The sequence below is a fragment of the Doryrhamphus excisus genome, linkage group LG16, assembly GCF_037039965.1.
Source record: "Doryrhamphus excisus strain RoL-2023G ecotype Guam linkage group LG16, RoL_Dexc_Guam_v1.1, whole genome shotgun sequence".
Classification (NCBI taxonomy): domain Eukaryota; kingdom Metazoa; phylum Chordata; class Actinopteri; order Syngnathiformes; family Syngnathidae; genus Doryrhamphus; species Doryrhamphus excisus.
This window is the reverse complement of record NC_136372.1, coordinates 1590476-1612204: the sequence shown is the minus strand read 5'-3', so window position 1 is coordinate 1612204 and position 21729 is coordinate 1590476. Positions and strand designations below refer to the sequence as shown.

General features: G+C 47.3%; 1 protein-coding gene across 2 annotated transcripts in view; it reads right to left on the bottom strand.

The window, feature by feature from the left end:
- Positions 1–21729, bottom strand: part of LOC131103740 (uncharacterized) — a 130826-nt gene that overhangs the window by 108063 nt on the left and 1034 nt on the right. The window contains exons 2-5 of one of the 2 annotated variants that reach the window (XM_078797109.1): positions 18852–18936; positions 18549–18577; positions 18347–18472; positions 18002–18179 (exon numbers count right to left, since the gene is read on the bottom strand). The gene's annotated coding sequence lies outside the window, so the exon portion shown is untranslated. Of the gene's footprint in view, positions 1–18001; positions 18180–18346; positions 18491–18548; positions 18578–18851; positions 18937–21729 lie in introns of those variants that run through there. The other variant, XM_078797110.1, reaches the window with a different exon arrangement.

Sequence of the window (21729 nt, the reverse complement as noted above, 5' to 3'; positions counted from 1 at the left end):
AGATGGTAGATGGTCAGACAAGGACGTACAGTAGATGGTCAGACAAGGACGTACAGTAGATGGTAGATGGTCCGACAAGGACGTACAGTAGATGGTCCGACAAGGACGTACAGTAGATGGTCAGACAAGGACGTATAGTAGATGGTCAGACAAGGACGTACAGCAGATGGTAGATGGTCAGACAAGGACGTACAGTAGATGGTAGATGGTCACACAAGGACGTACAGTAGATGGTCAGACAAGGACGTATAGTAGATTGTAGATGGTCAGACAAGGACGTCCGGTAGATGGTAGATGGTCAGACAAGGACGTCCGGTAGATGGTAGATGGTCAGACAAGGACGTCCGGTAGATGGTAGATGGTCAGACAAGGACGTCCGGTAGATGGTAGATGGTCAGACAAGGACGTACAGTAGATGGTAGATGGTCAGACAAGGACATCCGGTAGATGGGCGAAGGTTTATCAGCATGATGGAGATGGGACCGTTGGATGCTGGGGTTCCAGGTAGGGATGGCTTGTAGATGTCAGACTGATCTAGAGAATATATGGATGGATGAATGGATGTACGATGGACGGATGTAGCAAGAGTAGCGGAACTGAGAGACCAGGACAACTAGCTGAACATCATCTCAGACCGCCGCCGACAGCCGAGGGGCGGGGCTGGCCACACGGGTCAACAACCGATCCCGTGATAAGCATCAATCAAGCCAGCAGCCCTCTCGAGTGGTTCCGTGTTGTTGTTGTCGTGAAGAGGGCCAGGCCGGGGCGGGGCGGGAGGACGACAAGGACCCGATAATGGGCTCCAGCGAATCAGCGCTGATGAACCCCTGTTGAGAGACGGAAGGGGCGCGCTGAAGAGGACGGAGGCGAGAGAGAAAAGGATAAAAGGATGGAGGGTTTTTTTTTTTTGATGAGGGCGAAAGCTGGTCCCCCATCGCCCATTTATTCCCCGGTCCCCCGCTGGATGAGCAGCAGAGCCCGGCACCATAGCGGACCCTCTGCTCCTCTAATGAGTCTCGGTCACAGCTGAACACTCGGCTGTGCTTTACAGAGTCGGTCACGGCGCTTTCATGAAAAATTCACTGCTACATTTGCAAAACGCCACCTCCAATATGGCGCAGGCCTGGAGCCGTAAATCAAACCTAATTATGTTTGTTTGCGTTTTCACACTCTTGCTGGTGCGGGCGACCATGACACCTGTGGTGCGTTCACAGTATAGACTGCTTTGCCAAATGGTCGCTCGCATCCTGGGTGATGCCTTCCGAGAGGCGGGGTACACCCTGTACTGGTGGCCAGCCAATCACAGGGCACATATAGACAAACAACCATTCACACTCACATTCATACCTATGGACAATTTGGAGTGGCTAATTAACCTAGCATGTTTTTGGAATGTGGGAGGAAACCGGAGTACCCGGAGAAATCCCACGCATGCGTGGGGAGAACATGCAAACTCCGCACAGAGATGGCCGAGGGTGGAATTGAACCCTGGTCTCCTAGCTTCTGAGGTCTGCTCACTAACCACTCGACCACCGTGCTAAAAACAGTAAAATCTAAAAAAAAAAAATATCAAACAGTAGTCTAGTAGTAGTAAACATTCTTATCGTGTTTTATTTGATGTATTTGGGGACTCAACAGTGAAAGCACGTATTTTGTGCAAAATACGACCTGGCCGCCCCGCCCACAGGCAGTCACAGGCCGGCAGGAACCAATCAGGTGGAGCCTTAAAATGCAAATGTTTCTTATTCTTCTGTTAGCCCGAATAAAAAGGGGTGTGTTTAAATTTTTGTTAATCGCCGTTTTATTTATTATGTTGTTTAATTGATTTAAAAACTCTTGACATTCTAATTCCAATGTTAAATACCCTTGAAAAATGACAGAATTGTCTCAAAAATGTTAATATTGATTAGCGACAATTTCAAGACAATTATCAAAAGCATAATTTATGATGACAGAGAAGTGGATTTTGGGGCATACCTATACCCGCCCATACCTATTCCAGACCAAGCAGGCAAACCAAAACAATGAGACTATTTTGTAAGTATTGTGCTTAAATCATTCATCATAAAAATATCCTACCATTAGCATAGCATTCAATATTTGACTATGCATCATTCTCCACGCTTGGAGAAGGACGCAAAGGCGTTTGCTTAAACAACCCTTTTATCGCTGGAAACGCACACACACACACACACACACACACACACACACACACCAGAGTGTGCGAGTGTAATCCAGTCTTTGCCCCGAGTGTCCTGTGGGTGTCTGTGGTTTGCTGTGCCAGTGAAATGAAAGCAGGCCTCTCTAATAACAGCGAATTTAATAGCAGCACTGGTGTCTTAATGAGAGTGGCCTGTGTTTGCTCTGGGCTCATATCTGCTGCACCGCTGGGACTGGAGGCGAGGAACGGGAGGAAAGGAGGAAATGTAGGTAAAATCTACCATTAGCATCAACTCCTGGGTACACACACACACACACATACACATATGGCGGCAGTGGTGGTGGCGTTCCACGGTGAAAAATGACAGCGGTGCTTATTAGAAAGCAGCGTGACACCAGAGATGCTATGAGAAACAATCCGCTACATTAAAGAAGCCCGTCACTCAAAAGGGGACGAGAAAGATGAAGTATGCGAGTGTGCTTCCCATACGGGCGCGGCGGTCCCAGCAGCAGCGATGGATGCATGTAATATCCCGATGCATGTAAAGAGTACACATAACGGCCACACGTGTGTAGCACCCCAGCCATAATCAAGGACCCCAGAAAAACAAAGCGTGGCAATAATCTCCGCGTTAATAGACTCGGCGAGATCCCGCAGGCGTTCCGCTAAACAGAGTGATTGCGGCGGAGATTTGAATATTTAATAACGGGAGGTGATTGGAGGGGAGCGGCGTCGGGGGACGACAACAACAATCCGTTTGGACTTGCTAGGCAAATGAAGGAAACTAGGCTGAGCTCATCGGGTTCGTCCCTGCGGTATTCATCCGTTTTAAATGATTTTTACACAATAGTCGTTAGTACTTCCGTAACGGGAAGCGGGGACCGTTTCCTCGCTCGGTATGGACTCGGAACCCAGAGGACACCCGCCGGGCGTTACCGCTCAGACTTCATCGGGACAAGGAAACTCAAGACACGCAGACATGAATTCTCCGGCTGCTAAAGTGGAAAACGTCGGTCCTCCGGGGACACGTGTTCTTTCATCTCAATCTATTTCTCCGGCCGACACATCCATCACGCCGTGCACTTCCAAGGATCAACCTAAGCCGCGCGTGGAGATTGGCTTTGTGTTTTGTGTACACAAGCACCCACATACAAAACAGCCAGTCGCATACAGTGGAAGCGTTACTATGGAAACAGATACTTTGTGATTACATGAAAGTGTCATCTGAGCCAACGCAGTAATTATGTCACATTTGGGGGCATTGGAGATGGAGATGCTTGGGACGGGATCAAAATGGAAGATATTAATATATAACACAGGAAAGGACTTCTGGACCAGACCAAGTCATGAAAATAGGGGCTGCTGGATAACATTTTATTTATTCACGTGGGGGTAGTGGAGTGGGGTCGCCCACTTGTACTGACCCCGGCACAAAGTCCAACCAGGTAACCAAAATAAGTGCCTGTCAATCAATCATGTTATTGTAATCTCTGGACATTGAATCCATCCCAACTGGACCTTCCAGACCAAAAAACTGAGTCTGACTACTCTGTGGTCCTCCAAGAGAACCTTTTCAGTTCTGAGGAACCCAAATAATTAGAAGAACTTCTCAGGATGACAGTAGAAAGTCCAAAAAAAAAAAAAAAGTACACGAGACGATGCCTTGTGGGACTAGAATAGGTCCATTAGGCAGGTCTGATGGAGTCTGGCCGGGATCCAAGGTTATAGGACGTCTCTTCCAGGCCAACCCCTCTCCAACCATCTGCTCCATCCAGAAGGCCTGGCACCACTGGTGGGGGGGCGTGAGGTGGCCAAGTTCTGGAACCCGGTTCACCAAAGTGAGGGAGGCACACAAGACGCAGGCAGAGGTTGGAGGTATGCGTGTTGGGGGCTGAAGGAGGAGTAAGAAGGTTCAGGTTGGGGTCAGAGGATGCTGGAGGCGGGTCGTGGGGCGTGATGGAGGTCACGGAGGCATCTGTCACCTGCACCATCCAGAGCTAGCCATCTGCTGCAGAGGAGGGCGTCTCAGAGCAGGTAGAGCAGTTCCTCCAAATGCCGCAAAAAGGTCATACAATCTGATCCACCACCCAAATCCGAGGTCTATGGTTTGTTTCTCAGAGGTTCTTTGGCCTCCACCATCACTCCTTCGTTTCTAAGTGCTTTGATGGTGAAGAAGTAAAAATTGCTCTTTGTGCACAAATGTGAGTTTTATTGTCAAACATTCAAATGCCGGGGGTCGGGGCTGGGATGCTGCTGATGCAAGGAGTTTTATGGGGGGGCCGGGGGGGGGGGGTGAGAGATGAAACGATAGACAAGAGCAAAGAAAGAAACAGGTCGGCCATTTCCTTCCCCTGCCAAATCCTATTTGGAACAGAATGTGCTTCGTCATAGGAAAAAAAAGGGGGTCGGGGGCCAGGGGGGCGGGGGGCTAGTCATTGAATCGCAGCAAAGCGTCTGACCTGCCATGCGGGGACACGCCCCAGGATGCATAGGTCCAGTGAAGTCCTGAGCCACGTAGAAGGAAAAAGGATTTGGCGAGGTGAGAACTGGAGAATGGAGCTGAAGGATGGACGGGAATGACGGGAATGACGGGATGGACGGAGCTTAGCAGAGGATTTAGCAGGCGAGCCAACGGGATGAAATAGAGAAGAGCTTTAGCTTCTGCTTGATGCCTTCCAACACCAAGATTACCATTTGAGTCGGCGGCCAAATGGAATAAGTCAATTAAATGTGAACGGCCACGGACTAATCCAACCTTTGACCTCCGCTACCTCTCACGGTCTTGGACGGTCATTTAGCGGTTCTTAAGGCGGCTCCTTTGCTTGTGCCGTATTGTTCCAATTTCCCAGACTTGCTGGATTATTCCCAGTTTTACTAGTCCTGACTATTCCTGGTGTGGAAGCTGGTAGCCATCATTACGAGGAAAGCACGCCGTGGGATTGGACCATTGAAAGCCTCACACTTAGCCTCACTACGGTCACTCTATGCTGGAGCCTATCCCAGCTGAGAGTCTTGATATTTATTCCTATTACAATCACATGACTGTCAAATGGTTCAGTGGTGCAGTGGATATATGCATGACCGATCATGGCACACCTCTTCCAATCATGCCAAATCAGCACCTAATACTCACAATTACGAGTGCGCCTGAACGCCTCACAAGCACAAGAATGGAGCAGAGAGGAGACAGAGTGTGACGTTGATGATTGGTGCACTAATACGTTTGATGATGATTACCTTCATCGAGTGTTTCATATTGAAGATTTCCTTTATACTGCCGATACTGGTGATATTAGTGATACTGGTGATATTATGGATACTTGGGATGTTGCCGATGTTGCCGATGTTGCCGATACTGGTGATATTAGTGATACTGGCGATGTTGTCGATACTGGTGATATTAGTGATACTGGTGATGTTGCCGATGTTGCAGATACTGGTGATATTACTGATACTGGTCATGTTGCCGCTGTTGCCGATACTGGTGATATTACTGATACTGGTCATGTTGCCGCTGTTGCCGATACTGGTGATTTTAGTGATACTGGTCATGCTGCCGCTGTTGCCGATACTGGTGATATTAGTGATACTGGTCATGTTGCCGCTGTTGCCGATACTGGTGATATTAGTGATACTGGTCATGTTGCTGCTGTTGCCGATACTGGTGATACTGGTAATGTTGCCGATACCGGTGATAGTGATACCGGTGATGTTGCCAATACTGGTGATATTAGTGATACCGGTGATACTGCTGATGTTGCCGATACTGCTGATGTTGCCGATACTGGTGATATTAGTGATACCGGTGACACTGCTGATGTTGCCGATACTGCTGATGTTGCCGATACTGCTGATGTTGCCGATACTGGTGATATTAGTGATACCGGTGATACTGGTGATGTTGCCAATACCGGTGATACTGCCGATACTGGTGATATTAGTGATACTGGTGATACTGCTGATGTTGCTGATACTGGTTATATTAATGATACTGGTGATATTGCTGATATTGGTCCAGCTGGACCAAAGCGACAGACGAGGGCGGTCATGAGGTTTGGGCTATGAGCGATGGCAGTGCCAGCCTCGGCTCAGTGGGCAACATCCGCTTTTTAGGACGGCCCGCCTCCTGCTGTTAGCACAATTAGCACTCATCAGCGGCTTGGGTGAGAAAGGGGATAGACCTTGGACTGAGTCTTCAACATTCAACATGTTAACAGCAGAATTACCAAGCAGCTCCTGTCGTGGGGAAACTCTTCTACTCCTAAGAATTGTGATATAAAAAGCCGTGGGGGGGGGGGCAGCAAACGTAACTAGTCATGAAGACCGACTGCACAGGTGTACCTAATGTTATGGTCATCTGCGAAAAAGGAGCGCTCTCTTTTTGGCAGGTTGCCTCTGAATCCGCCTTTCCCGGCGTGACGGCTAGCGTGTGCGCCATGTGACGGCGTGAGCGATGCTGCAATCTCAGACAGGAACACATTCATTTGCTGGACGCTTTCACGCCGGGATATATACGGCCGTCATCCCACTCCCGGAGCCAACCTCCACACATCCTCATTCCTCCTCTCCACTTCTGCTTTGCCTGACATAACAAACAGCTCATGTTGGAGAAGTGAATTTAAATCTCTGGCCGTGAGATGAGCGGGGCGGGGCGGGGCCGGGACGGAGACGAGGCATCAATAAGGGGCGACGGCGTTTAAGAGGCAGACAACCTTTACAAAAGAGCGCCGAGCTTAATGTTGTGTCCGCATGGCCCATAAAGCAGGAGGACCCGACGGCGACCTGACGCTGATTTACCCCGGGACGCCGCCAAGAACAAACAACCACCCCCCCCCGGGGATGCTGAAGCGACACTTTGCTCTACAGTAGGGACACTAGATGGGGTCAAAGGTCATTCTTCAGTGCCCATCTTCCACCATTTTACATCAGATATGAACCTGAAATATTGCTGCACACAAAAAACTGAAATGCGCATAAAAACGTTTCACCGCCAACGACGCTATTTATAGACAAATGATGTGCGTACTGCGAGTACGCTCTGTTTGGGGATTGGAACGGCGTAGTTTTACAAATGAGGCCTCTGGTGATGACAAGGCAGTTTTTTCCCCACAACACAATTCAAAGAGTCAGAATAAAGCCCTAATTGGGAGGAGTTCACAATGTTTTATTCCATATCCTCGGGCGAAGACCAAAGCAAAAAAAAAAAAATGCGAATGTGGAGTCGGTTAATCGGTCACGCTCTCAACTTTTCACTTTGTGGAGGCTTTCCCTAATGTTCCCGCTTTCAACGTCTCCCGCAAATCCGAGCGCCTGCGGGCGTTTCCGTGATGAAGTAGCAACATTCCTCATTCACGCCGTATCTATTAAGTCATTTAAAGGTTCCTATTTCGGCTCAGGAATCAAACTGTAGCTGCTTTAAGCCGTAATAAGAAAAAGTGAAACGGAGACAAGCGATAAAAAGGAGGGAGGCGGAGCAAATCCACGTTTCATAATTCTCATGGAAATGAATGCAAATTGATGCAAAAGCAGACACTGACCTCGGCTCGCCACACGCAACAGCAGTAAATATCCCAAAAATAACAGAAATCAAACTTCTTCCTTCCTTTGCCACCTGCCACAAACACTCATTAATATGCAAATGTGTGTGTGTGTGGGGGGGGATCAGACTTGTCAATTAATCCACCACACCCCCTCCCGCTTGTGCCGCAATCCGAAATTACAGACAGGCGTCAGACCAAAGCCCGTTCCTATCCGCCACTTTCGTATTCATATTCATTTACACCTTCGCCGTTTTCGCCGGGATCGCAAAACGGTCCGTGTAGCTCGCTCACATTAGAAGGGAATGTTTGCAATTAGCAAGACGTAGGTTAGCAATAGTGGAGATGATTCATGGCTACAATCAGATAAACATTCAATCAACCAATGTGAGTGGCTAAACTTTGCCAAATAGCTATCATGAACTGACAAAGTGTACAGTAGCTTTCATGCTCAAAAGTCGGAAAAGTGCGTAAAATAATGCTTGACGAAGGCTCTGTCAACACGAGCACCAGTCGTGGCCGATGTTGATTCGGGGGGGGGGGGGCACCTCCCCGGATGTGTTCACCGCAAACATGGTTGCAACAGCATTGCCAGGACCGCTTCCAAACACGCACACACATTTGGACAGCATCTCCAGCCTTTTGGCTCCGTCACGTCCTTCCTGCCTCCATCTGTCTGTCACCGCAGACGCAGCCGCCATTCCAAGCAGCAGCGGTCGCCTGGCAACATGGCTCAGCCTCCAAAAACATATTTCCCAGTTCGGCTAAGAGATACACTTTCAGCTGCTGTTATTTCATTAGGAGAGAGCGCGTGTGGGTTTGAGTTTCTGCATCTCTGCGTCTCCAGCCACCTGCTTTTATTGGAGCCAGCCCCCGGAGTGTTTGCTGGGGGAATATTAAAGCCACGGCTGCCGCCGAATGGGACATTAGGATGTAATTAGCAGGGGTTCCGGCCTGGCACGCCTGGCAAAACAGATGGCCGGCTAATTCTATTAGCGGCGTGGAGATGACCGTGCGTCGCTTTTTTAGCGGCGGTGGCGTGCCATGACCTTCGCGGCCTGGTGAGTGACCTCCTGCTGAGGTCCAGACGCCAGGAAGATTGGTCACTTCCACTCAAGAGTACTGAAGACGAAGCACTGAGGGGGGGGGGGGGGCTCCTATGACAGCATCGCAAACGGACTACTTTGTCAACGTGATGCTCTACCATCGCTACGCGGCTGGACCAATGTCCAATTTCATCATTTAAAAAAAACTTTAGTGACCGGTTTTATTTTGTAGTTGCCGCCTCCCAAACCGTCAAACACGTTAGCATTAATATAAAAGCAATCTTAACTCGCTAAATGTACTGCAAAAAAAGGTCAGTAAGGATAATTCATAATGCCGCCTACAGAGAACATACTAACTCCTTATTTCTAAAATCACAAAAACTTGCTGATATAGTTCATCTTCAAACAGCTAAAATAATGCATAAGGCTAAAAATAAGCAATTGGCTAAAAATGTTATCCAATACTTCTATATGGTCATATCACCTCGTACTTCGGTATGTGACAAAAATATTTAAAAGATTTAAATAAATTAATAAAATGAAAAAATATTCATTCATTCATGAATAATTTTAAATTAAAATAAATGTAAATAAAATAAAAAAATATTCATTCATGAATGAATATTTTTTTTATTTTATTAATTTATTTTCTTTTTTGTCACGTACCGAAGTACGAGGTGATACTGTCAATATACTATGGTACCCATTATGTCATTGTATGGTCATATCACCTCATACTTCGATACGTGATTAAAAAACACACAAAAAAACCTTCAACTATATTAGGAAAGCAGGAAGTGAACAAATGTAACAGTGATTGTAAAAAGTACCAGATGATTTAATAAGCTTTGCTTCTTCCTACTCCTTTTGGACATGTGGAACTGGGAACTGATTATGGGATGCATTCAATTGTAATCTGATGCATGTTCAAATGAAATTAAATCATTTTCTGCTATGCTGCATGTTTGGGTTTGATTCCACTAAAGCCTAACCAACGACTCCATTCATCCGGGCAAGCTTTAACGTAATCAACTAAAGAATAATCATTAGTTGGAGAACCAGCATGCTAAATAAATAAGTTTATTATTATTATTAGTGCAGTAAAGTAGCTCATACATACTGGTATGTACATAGTGTACATAGTCCCTTCATTGCCTTGCTATGCTACCTTTTCATGGCATCCAGTGGTATCTTCCTACAGACAGTTGGTCTTTTTTCACCCCCCTTTATTCCTTTATGTCCATCTTCTCTGCAGGGGTCCAAAACAAGCAGAAATCTTCACAACTATCATGGTTAATGTCATACTAGTTTAAAAAAAACACTCCAAAAGTCAAACAAATACAGCGGTCGTGCATCCAAAGAACCAGGCAGCATCATCTGGAGGAGAGAAGCAAAAAAAAAAAAAAAAGGGCTGCAAACAATTTTCATGGCAGCGTCATTTAGCCGAGAAGATGAGATGTGAGCACATGGCTTCCTCTCGCTAGCATGAAAAGAGGAGGATGGAGGTGAACATATTAAAAGCAGCCATTCTTGCCTCCTCTATTGTTGTATTTATGATAAGTTTCTTTCTTCCATTTGGACCTCGGTATGATTAAGAAGCTCACAGCTTTCAGAGCATGAACCCTCAAGGATAATGTGGCCAGGATATGAAAGAACGGTCTTCATACTCAAGTTCAGGATTTTCTTTCCTTCATTTGAAGAAGGTCCTGCTCCAGTCGGTTGGCATTAAAAGAAATTGGAATTCATTTGTTTGCAGAGGAGCTTCATCTGCATCCAAGGCAGCAGAGCATCACTTGACCGACCACGTGAAGATGGCCGCTGGCCTGCACGGCCTCGCCGTTTCATCTTCCACGGTGTCGCTTGTGAATTCTCGATTTCTTTGTTGCACCCATCTTCTGTGGATATTTCACTGACATTTTACCACTCTAAGCCTTCCTACTGCCGCGGGTCGCCCGCTCACCCAATCATCCTCCGTCCTTCTCCGGCTTTATTTACATGAGAGGCCACCTCAGATGGCAAAAAGGTTGACTTTAACAAAAAAGGTTCAAGTTTAATATCTTCCTCTCGCTGCTCATCACAAGCCTGCGGCAGCATTCCTCACGTCGTTCCTGGTCCTCGTGTAAATACCCCAGACCCCCCCAGTGTGCACCAATATCGTTCTGGTTTTGACGCCATACAACCGTTTCTGGTCAAGCCGCTCACAATATTTATTCATTCATTCATATTCTACTGCTTATCCTCACAAGGGTGCTGGAGCCTATCCCAGCTGTCTTGGGGCGAGATGCAGGTTCCACCCTGGTCTGGTGGCCAGCCAATCACAGGGCACATATAGACAAACAACCATTCACACTCACATTCATGCCAATCAAACATCACTAATTAACCTAGCATGTTTTCGGAATGTGGGAGGAAACCGGAGTACCCGGAGAAAACCCACGCATGCACGGGGAGAACATGCAAACTCCACACAGAGATGGCAGAGGGTGGAATTGAACTCGGGTCTCCTAGCTGTGAGGCCATTCATAATAGTCATAGGTATGCTAACGTACACAGTCAGCCGACAACTTTGACCCAAACAATCCAAATCCAATCCGGTTTGAGTTCCGATCAGGCACAAAGACCAACTAAATGAACTCAATCTGGCATCGATGGCGTTGATGTTTGACCGCCATGATTCCATGTGCCAGATTCTACCCAACCTCAGCCAAAAGCGATATAAGAAGGATGTGGATATTATACATATGATACACCCCCATTCCAGTTAAAACATCCCTGAGTGACCCCCCCCCCACCGCCAAGTAAGTCACCCATGCCGATTTCAGATCACACAAGCAGCCCGAGCATCTTTCCCTCGCCAAGGAACGGCGGCGGAGACAAGCGGCCCTCCAAGTCACAGTATGAATTCTTCCTTTGGACACGCGCCATCCTGAGAAGCGTCTGAGTGCCTTGTGCAAAGTCCTTCATTATAATCAACGCTCCCACGCCGCCGCTTGTTTATCATGCGCCTCACGTCATCAGCTGTGAATGGATTCCCACTGGAGCAGCCAGACACGCGGCTGCCAGCGTTTCAACCTACTTTCTCTCCCCGACCGCGCTGGCGTGCGGGAGGTTACTGCTGTTTGTTATGAAGACGGGATTCAAAAGGAGATTACATTTTTTTCCCTCCCACATTAAAAAAAAAAAAAAAGACGGAAAGAACATCAATTATACGACCAACATAAGCCAAAGCTCCGTTTTACACATCCAACCCAGCCTGACTATTTTAATTAATTTTAAAAAACAAGCTAATATATACTTGTATTTATATGGCCACAATTATTATAATAATAATAACGATTCCTTTTTGTTGGTCCAAAAGTGAACAGGAGACATCAAGGTTCAACAGAAGCAGCAACTAATTAGCTCTGCAGAGATATTTTTATTTACTCCCCCATGGAGACATAAGTGGTCCTCACCCACCCCGACCTGCACCCCCCCTCCAGAGGCAGCAGCACACAGCAGAAAACCACAGAAAGAAACTTTAAGGACAAATCCCAGGGGGTGTGAAATCGGGAAGCCGAAGGAAAAGGAAGACAAGAAGGAAAAGCAGGAGAACATAAAATAAAAACAAAACAAGCAGCTTTGAGGCTTTTGATGCTTTCTTATTTATTTTTTTTTGGTGCGACCCACTCGAGAAGAGGAGCGCTGACACACAATCTCGCCGGGCTGAGGCGTGATGGGGATTTGGGATGACTTCCCGTTTGCGTTTGAGGAATATAAGCAGGGAAGAGAAAGATGCGTCTGGCGGCTAACGGCCATTTCATGGCGACTGGCTTAAGTGATGGACCAACAGTCCTCAGCGTGACCTTTGGGGAGTGTTTGCCACACTGTGTGTGTGTGTGTGTGTGTGTGTGTGTGAGCGAGCGAGCGAGCTAGCGCCACGTCTGATGAGAGCGGGCGGAGTAAAGCCTGTTGAAGGGCGAGCGACCTCATACATCACGCTGGCGTTGCTGTGCACGCCCGCCAAATGAGAGATTTTGTGGCCCACCCCCACCTGGCCTGACATGCGGGCTGGAACACGCTCGCCATGCAGGAAATTTCAGAGACCAAAAGTCATATTGAGATGTATTTAGGTTGAATATCCATACATGCATGTACTAAACTAATATTTTGTCCACAAAAGTGAATTTAGACAAAAGTCTAAATCATAATCGTGCAAGGTTTTAGTAAAATGTAAACAATCTGATAGCTCATACGCCGAAATAAAATAGTGTATTATCTTTAAATAAATATGAAAAAGTTCAATCTTGTTGCAGTCACGGTGGTCTCTTTGCAGCAGAGTTAGCGCCGTTAGCTCTTTAAAGCAACCTTTATACCGTCTTTTTTCCCGTTCACTCCCGCTATGCAGCCTCTCCTCCTCCGTATCGCCGATCGTGTGTAGCCTAGGGGTGCTCAACGCTAACAGCTGCTCCTGAGTGTAAACAATGGAGCGGGAGGAAAGCTACCACCGTAACAACATGAACGTCCATTGCGTCAGAGGTCGCTATGGCACCAAAAATAGGAATGTAATGAAGCTATGAAACACTAAAAACGCCACAAAGCTGCCGTAAGTAGCTACTGATGTTGGAAATTTTAGATACATGACTCAAAAAAAAAGTTCCCCTCCCATCATGTGTAAAAGTGGTACATTTTGGCCCGCTTTGTCCTTCCCCTTTTCGTTTGAAACACTCAAGTTTCGAACAAATCAACCGGAAGCTAACTTGTTAGCTTACAATATACTATGAGTTGGCGAATTAACATTGCATGACTCAGCCATGGCATGTCCAAAAAAAAGTTTCTCTCCCGTCACGTGTGGAAGTGGTACATTTTGGGCCGCTTTGTCCTTCCCCTTTCTGTTTGAAACACTCAAGTTTCTTGTTAGCTTGCACTAAACAATGAGTTGGCGAATTAACATTGCATGACTCAGCCATGGCATGTCTCCCATCACGTGTGGAAGTGGTACATTTTGGGCCGTTTTGTCCTTCCCACCAAATAACCGTGGGACCACAGGACTGTACTAATCATCTTGCCAACATCCGACCCCACTGGTCTTACCCACTCAGTGTGTTCAGACACAATGCTAAAGGAAGCTTCCATACTCTAATACAAACAGCGGATTGTGACCCAGGAGCGGCTAGGGGAGGGGAGGGGGGGGGTCACACGTGATGAAACGGCACGGGGCCCCAAAGAGGAGATAACTGTGGAAGTAGCGTACTGTGATTAATCAGGGACAGCTAAGCACTAATTACAAGCCCCAATCAATTAGCTCCAGGCACATTATCTCGCCGACACGCCACCCGGAGAGCCGTAATACCGCGGACCGAGCGTAGCGCCGTGGGAGTCCGTGCTCCTCCAGTGTCATGTGATGCACGCATATGGCCCTCGCCGAGGAAGGTGAATATGCAAAGCGCGTGCGGGGAGGAAGAGGTAAAGCCTCCGGAAGCCTCCGGGCTTCGCTTTACATTTTCAGCCGGACTAAAGATTAAAGCGGCAGCCCGAGCCAATTACACCTCACTGGACCTGCGCCGCCATCGAGACGGGCGAAGAAAAGAGCCAAAGACGACTGAATGAAGATGAAGGAGGCTCCGGGGAGGGACGGCTCAGCTGCAGAGAAAAGGCCAACGACGACAGACGCTGAGAGGGCGCAGAAGGAGAGATCATCTCGGAGGCAGACGAGGGTGGGGGGTGGGGGTGTTGCGAGGATGGGTGCCACGCAAACCGAGGTGTTAAGAACAGAAAGCGTGGGGGGAAATTGGATTTATCAGAGGCGAGAGGAATGCCAAGTCAGACGCCTCCTCAGGGAAAACCTTCAGCAGCCAATGACAGGAAAGGCACGCCAAGGTCAAGGCCTAGAAGTCAACTCAACACTCTTAGTGGAGTTCCTGGAGGTCCAAACCACTGTGGCCTTCATCTCTGTGGGGCCTTAAACATGACGTGGATGAGAGTGTGCTTATCTTTAAATAAATATGAAAAAGTTCAATCTTGTTGCAATCCTGTTGCAGTCACGGTGGTCTCTTTGCAGCAGGGTTAGCGCAGTTAGCTCTTTAGAGCAACCTTTATACCGTCTTTTTTCCTGTTCACTCCCATAAGTAGCATTGGACTGACTTTGGAAATTTTAGATGCATACATACATGCATGGCATGTCAAACAAAAAAAAAAGTTTCCCTCCCATCACGTGTGGAAGTGGTACATTTTGGCCCACTTTGCCCTTCCCCTTTCTGTTTGAAACACAAGTTTTGAACAAATCAACCGGAAGCTAACTTGTTAGCTTGCAATAAACAATGACTTGGCGAATTAACATTGCATGACTCAGCCATGGCATGTCAAAAAAAAAAAGTTTCCCTCCCATCACGTGTGGAAGTGGTACATTTTGGCCCGCTTTGCCCTTCCCTTTTCCATTTGAAACACTCAAGTTTCAAACAAATCAATCGGAAGCTAACTTGTTAGCATGCACAGGGAGAACATGCAAACTCCACACAGAGACGGCCGAAGGTGGAATTGAACTCTGGTCTAGCATTTGTGAAGCCCTGAAAAGGGTTTTATTTCATTTTATTCACAATTTTAAGAGTCAATATAGGGGTGTTATTTCATGTCTAGAGGGCTCTAATAATGCTTAAATAATTATTCATTTTCTACCGCTTATCCTCACAAGGTTCGCGGGGGGTGCCGGAGCCTATCCCAGCTGTCTTCGGGCGAGAGGAGGGGTACACCCTGGACTGGTGGCCAGCCAATCACAGGGCACATATAGACAAACAACCATTCACACTCACATTCATACCTATGGACAATTTGGAGTGGCTAATTAACCTAGCATGTTTTTGGGATGTGGGAGGAAACCGGAGTACCCGAAGAAAACCCACGCATGCACGGGGAGAACATGCAAACTCCACACAGAGATGGCAGAGAGTGGAATTGAACCCTGGTCTCCTAGCTGTGAGGTCTGCGCGCTAACCACTCGACCCCGTGCAGCCCAAAATTAAAAACGTATTACTTGACTTTATTTTTTGTCAGATTGTTGCTTCACCTTATTGACGAGACAGTTTATATTACCTCCCCCAAGGCGCTAATGGAAATTAGGCAGCATCAGAGTAGAAGGAAGTGGAATTCCTGATGCCAACGGCCAATGTCATGTTTTAGTGCCTAAATGTGACCTTAACTGCGGCGCTTTCGCTCCATAAAACATCACAGCTTCATTTAAACAGGAAGGATGGAGGATTATAGCCGTGGAACATGTTAACACCACGTACCGTTGATGGGGAATCATGCCGATTTGGTTCTATGGGCGCACCTAAAAGAGCGGAAATACATGTTTTATGGCGCAGCCTAACACACATCACATGAGGACGATTAAAAGTAGCCAATGAATGTGCAGTCGCTCCCAGCAGCAGACGAGGTAAAGGGCTAAATAAATAAGGCATGGCCGTGGGGAGTCTCAGTGCACCGTAACCTTTCGCCCCCCCCCCTACTGTATAAGAACAGAGCCTCTAAACTCAAAAAGGGCGAATTTTAACTCAGCGGCACGCAGGCGGGACGGCCGAGGACGTGAATCACGCTTAACGAGGCTGCACAAGGAAAGGCTTCCATTTTAGCAGTGGGCGGCTGGCAAATGGTGCAGCGCCATGTTTGGTCCCAATCGATGTTTCCCCAGGGGACCTCACTCAGGCCAAATTCATTCAAGCTGGGGCACTTTTTTTTTTTTTTTAAAAAGGAGGTTATGGTCAATATTTTATCGTTTTGTTGACTCACTTTCACAGCCATCTTCAAGGAGCCGTGTCTTTTGCTCCATCATGACACCCTGGACTGGTGGCCAGCCAATCGCAGGGCACATATAGACAAACAACCATTCACACTCACATTCATACCTATGGACAATTTGGAGTCCCTAATTAACCTAGCATGTTTTTGGGAATGTGGGAGGAAACAGAGTACGCGGAAAAAACCCATACAGAGATGGCCGGAATTGAACTCGTGTCTACTAGCTGCGAGGCCTGCGTGCTAACCACTCCTCCACCATGCAGTTAAATTAGTCCAAAAAATGCATATTTAAGCAAATTGGCCTTTAAGCATAAGCATATTCTAAATGAATCCCCCTCCCCCCCCCCCAGGTTGAACTGTCAGGGGAGTACTTCCAATGTTAATGCAGACCTGCCAACATGTACTCATTTGTTGTACTCCACATGCATGCGATTTTTTAAATATGCCGTGTGCTTCATTTGGGATCATTTCAACTAGGAAAATCTTACATTCCCGACAACAGGTACCCCTCCACAAGGTCAACTTCCGACTTAAAGACGCCATGTTGGCTCTGCAGGCGGCATCAGTCACAGTGCAGATAATGGCAGCCGCCTAGCGACACCACCTGTTTGTTGTCGTCTGCCTTAAGACGTGACCTTGGTCCTTCTCGCATCACCTGGCATCCCCCCCCCATTCCATCCCGTCCTCCCATCTGTTAATGAGTAGCATCCCGATGCAACTCCATCACTCGGCAGCAGCACAAGTCTCATTACGGGAAGGCCGGCAGGGCACATTTTAATAAACAGATGAAGACGGCGCTCTTACACGCCCGCACGTAAACACACTCAACCTTGAGGACCGATCCCACGGTCCACGGATGATTATTTTGGCCCACGTAAATCATAGTTCAGACAAAAAAATAACCAAATATGAATATATGAGCGGGCAAAGCGGCACGCCGTAGCGGCGCCGGACACTCCAACACGTGCACGCCGGAGCAGAACCAAGCCCACACCTCCAGCCGTGTCCTCTGCTGCATTGTGCACAATAAGTCTTGCTTCATTAAAGCCAAATCTCATCCGCTATCCGTTTACAACCACGGACGTCGTTTGAACCGCCAGGGAAATACAATTCCATTCCGTTTGGAGGTTATCTTAATATATGAGCTTTCTCCGCCACATTGGTCTGCAGTTACGAGGCGCAAACACCCACAGCACCGCAATATCGCTCCGGCACATTCTCAGGACGGATTGGCGCACACAAAGCAATTAGCGGCCCCAGTGTGTGTGTGTGTGTGTGTGTGTGTGTGTGTGTGTGTGCCTTTCCCTTTAATATCAGCATCCGATATTAGCATGCAGTTCAGGGCGGATTATTCTTTCTTTGTTTGTGCCTATCCCTTAATCTCCACGAAACTCCAAAAACGGCATGTGGGAGCAGGTACAGTATCAGGGCTAAATCAAGTCTGGATTTAAAAAAAAAAAAAAAAAAAACTTCTAAAGATTTACCTCAGTCGGTCGTGACAAATTGAGTCCAAACGAGAGCGATCTCTCCCCGTCGTCGCTCCTTCATTCGCTATCTGTCGGGGGCCCCCGACGCGCCTCCGTGACACCCCGATCACTCTTCATAGCGCCATCCATCCGTTTCCGCGCCATTCCTCCGCCCCAAGGCCCGAGCGCCCCTCACCTGTCAAACACCAGAGGATGACTTGGGTTAGCGTGATGGATGCGTGGCCGCGTATCTCTAATGGCTTCTCACAGAGGCTGACAAATAGACGTGAAATTGGAACATTTATGAAGTCGTCATAGACGCTTATGCGTTATGGACTATTAACAGGAATATTTAACAATAACTTGCCGGGCTGGGTCGGACCCTCGGTTCTCCATGTTGAATCACAGGACACTCCTTTATGAGCAGCATGTTCCCACTAAAGTGGAAGGTGTTCTTGCTGCAAACACTCATTTCAAGTAATGGATGCTCTGCACAAATAGACGTTCTATTAGCAGCCAAGCAGGAGGCTGTGACCTTTCTACGTAGACAAATGCCATCACTTACTTCATTGCCAACTTTGTCCTCTCATAGTTCTGGAAAAAAAAGGAAGTGCTGATGTGTCATTTTGACCTTTTGAGAATCTAATTAGTCCATCCTTTTCATCCTGTTTTTGTTTTTTTGTTTTTTTTAAACACAAACAAATTTCCTCAAGGAGTTCTTGAGATGCGGTTTTAATGAAGTCAAGTGCGTATTTGTCAAAGCGGCAGCCACCCTTGAACCTTGAAAGCTCACTCATGATGTTTCCATGTCCTTTTATCTGAAGTCAATTCATTTCATGTCATAAATCATCTGGGTTTCATGGAGTACCTGATTTTCATTCGCTGTGGTCCTTCTTGCTGCTCATTGCGGGGCATCAGGTATCGAAGGTGTTGAGACTACCGGGCGTTTCCACCTGGGCAGACGATGAACAGGTATTACTAACATCAGTTAACAATATCAACACAATGATATGAAGCATATGAAGACGGTGCTAAACTAGCAGCCACCTATCAGTGTCGCTTGTTTAGTATATTTAACTAGTTGTGGATTCTTTACCTGCATGGAGCAGGGTGAACAGTACAGGTGGGATTCAGACATCCAGGACAAACCACTAGGACAAGAAGGGGGGGCTCAAGCAGCCCAAAGCAGTAGCGTCTCGGCTTAACTGGTTTCCACAATGGCCAACACAAGAGGAGCAGACGCTAATTACTCAAACCAGGTGAAACCAATTCCCTAATTAGCGTTAGTACGCGGCTTCTTTAAATAGACCCCGCCCATCCATGACGCAACAGCGGAACTCCTCACAGCGGTTTAGAAGCGCCAATAAAAGAGAGGCAACTTCCGGACAGCATAACAAAAACAGAAACAATGGCGAAGTATTTACGGTTTGCAATACTTTGGTCGGAAGTAGTGAACAAAGACACACTTACTGTTACGCTGGAATCGCCATAATTAAAATCGAAATAGTTAATGTTATGTGTGTTGGCTTTATTAGCATACCACAATTACTAGCTAGTAGCATCCACAGCACGTAAAGTTTCCGGTTCCCCTCGAGCCCGAAGGCTTCTGGGTAATGTAGTACACATTAACATTAACCAACAGGGGTCGCACTGTAATTGATTATGGATCCTTTTATTTTGTAGGTGAAACTGTGTAAATAGAACTCCATCAGACTGTATTCATTTGGGATGTGTAAATGACCCTATAAATGCTCTGCTGATGATTTATGTACAATGATTGAAATGAATGATGACAATGTTGAAATGACGCCAGTGGGTGCAGCTGAATGCGATAACATTGGCGAAGCAGTGGGATAATTATTGGCGTCCATTTATGGTGACTATTGACTGGGACGAGGGATGAGATTAAAGAGATCCTGGACCGTAGCCTGATCTGGAGCAGGCTAAGTCACAGAATAAATCTCCATGGTAACTCATGTCATGTCATGTCCCACTTTTCCACCGATGCTAGTTTTGTACAACGGGCCACCTTGGAAGCCTGCTGCGTTTTACCCATTTACTTGCCTTCTTGGGAACATAAACATAAACATAAAAAACATAAAAACACAGACATAAAATGACAATGGGAATATTATTTCACGGTGTCTAAAAAAGGAAAATCCAGAGATCTTGAGTTGATCTGCACGGAAGAGTAGTCCCGCCAGTTCTTCCTCCTCCTCCTCCTCAGTGGTGGCACATTGACAGGAGGCGCAGCACAGGGACGTCTCGGCGTTGACCCGCCACGTCTTCGCCCTTCTTTGGGAAGCGGAGTGAATGATGGGGGAGGCGAGGCGGGGAGGAAGGGACAGCAAAACAAGACCAAACTAACATATCTGCAGAAAAACAACACTCGGCTGCGTCTATGTAGCGTCTAGTCCTGAGGAGGCGTAGAGTTTGGAATTTTTTTAGAAGCTTATGAGGCCTGTGGAAAATCTCCAGCTGCATCATTTTTGACTTAAACGTGCAAGCAATCGAGCTGACTGACTAAAGCCGTTAAGAATTGTTGGGGTCCGTCTGCAAATGAGACGTGAAGGCTGGCTCAAAGCAGCTGGCTGAGCCGTTGTTTACTTTGTGTCTTGTGTGGACCAAACAAACACTCAGCAACAAGTGGGCCGCTTGTCATTCTCTACTTAGCCTTAGCATCGCTTCTTTGCACAACTGTGATCGTCTCCCTCCTACAGGAAGTAAACATGGAAGAAAAGAAAGATTTCGGGATGTGTCTGGGATGCACGGGTGATGTCGGAGGTCCTCGAGAGAGAGAGATCCGGGCGATGATAGATGCCTTCCACATCAGTGATCTTCTCGTAATTGCTTGTGGTCATCATCGTCCTCCAGCCTCCTGCATCAGTGGACCACCCCCCCGTGGTGCTCGTCACCCTCCCGATGCCCTCGGGGTGCTGGGCTGCACTATCACGCACACCCCCGGTTGGCCTTTAGTGACATTTGTCATGTTTATCCAGTGTAAGCAAACAAGTGTGTGTGTGTGTGTGTCAGCTCTGGACCAACCACTGACCTAAGACCCGGTCTCTGTGGAGAGGCAGCAGGCAGAGGGAGCAAGGAGGTCGGCCGTGGAGGGAGGCTGGATTGTTAGATTTAACCTTTGACCTCCAGTCGGCGGGAATAATTGCAATCCTTCATCCATATCCGTCTTTGGGATGCATGCGAGATATTTGGGAAATCTCAATAAGAAAAGACAAAAAAAAAAAAAAACACAAGGACCAGGTGTGTTCAACATGCGGCACAGGGGCAGTTGCAGGGCCAACAGAATATTCTTGGAATAAAATGTTATGATGATAGCATAGCATGCAGCGTAGATACCAATTTGCATTCCGGAACAGGAAAAAAGTAATTTTGTCAGCACGCATGAGTGCTACCGGCTTTGGGGAGCTGTGGGTCATTGAGAGGGAAAAGGGATTCCAACATGGACGGTGACGTTGTGAAGCATAAACTGGGTTTTCCGATGATGAGTTCAAACACACCTCCAGGATGAGGAAGCTGAGGTGAATCCGAACGTGGATTTTAGCTTCCTGATGCGTCTGCGTCCATGCCAAAAAGGGCGAATGTATGAAGACGTCTCCGATGGGATGGAGAGGGTGTGTTTGTTGGCTCCGCCCCCGTGTTGCCTCTTGTTCTATGTTCATCCTCCAAATTGATTTGTTTTTTTTTTTTCTCTTGATGTCTTTGCTGTCGATCGTGTCCGCCGCGGG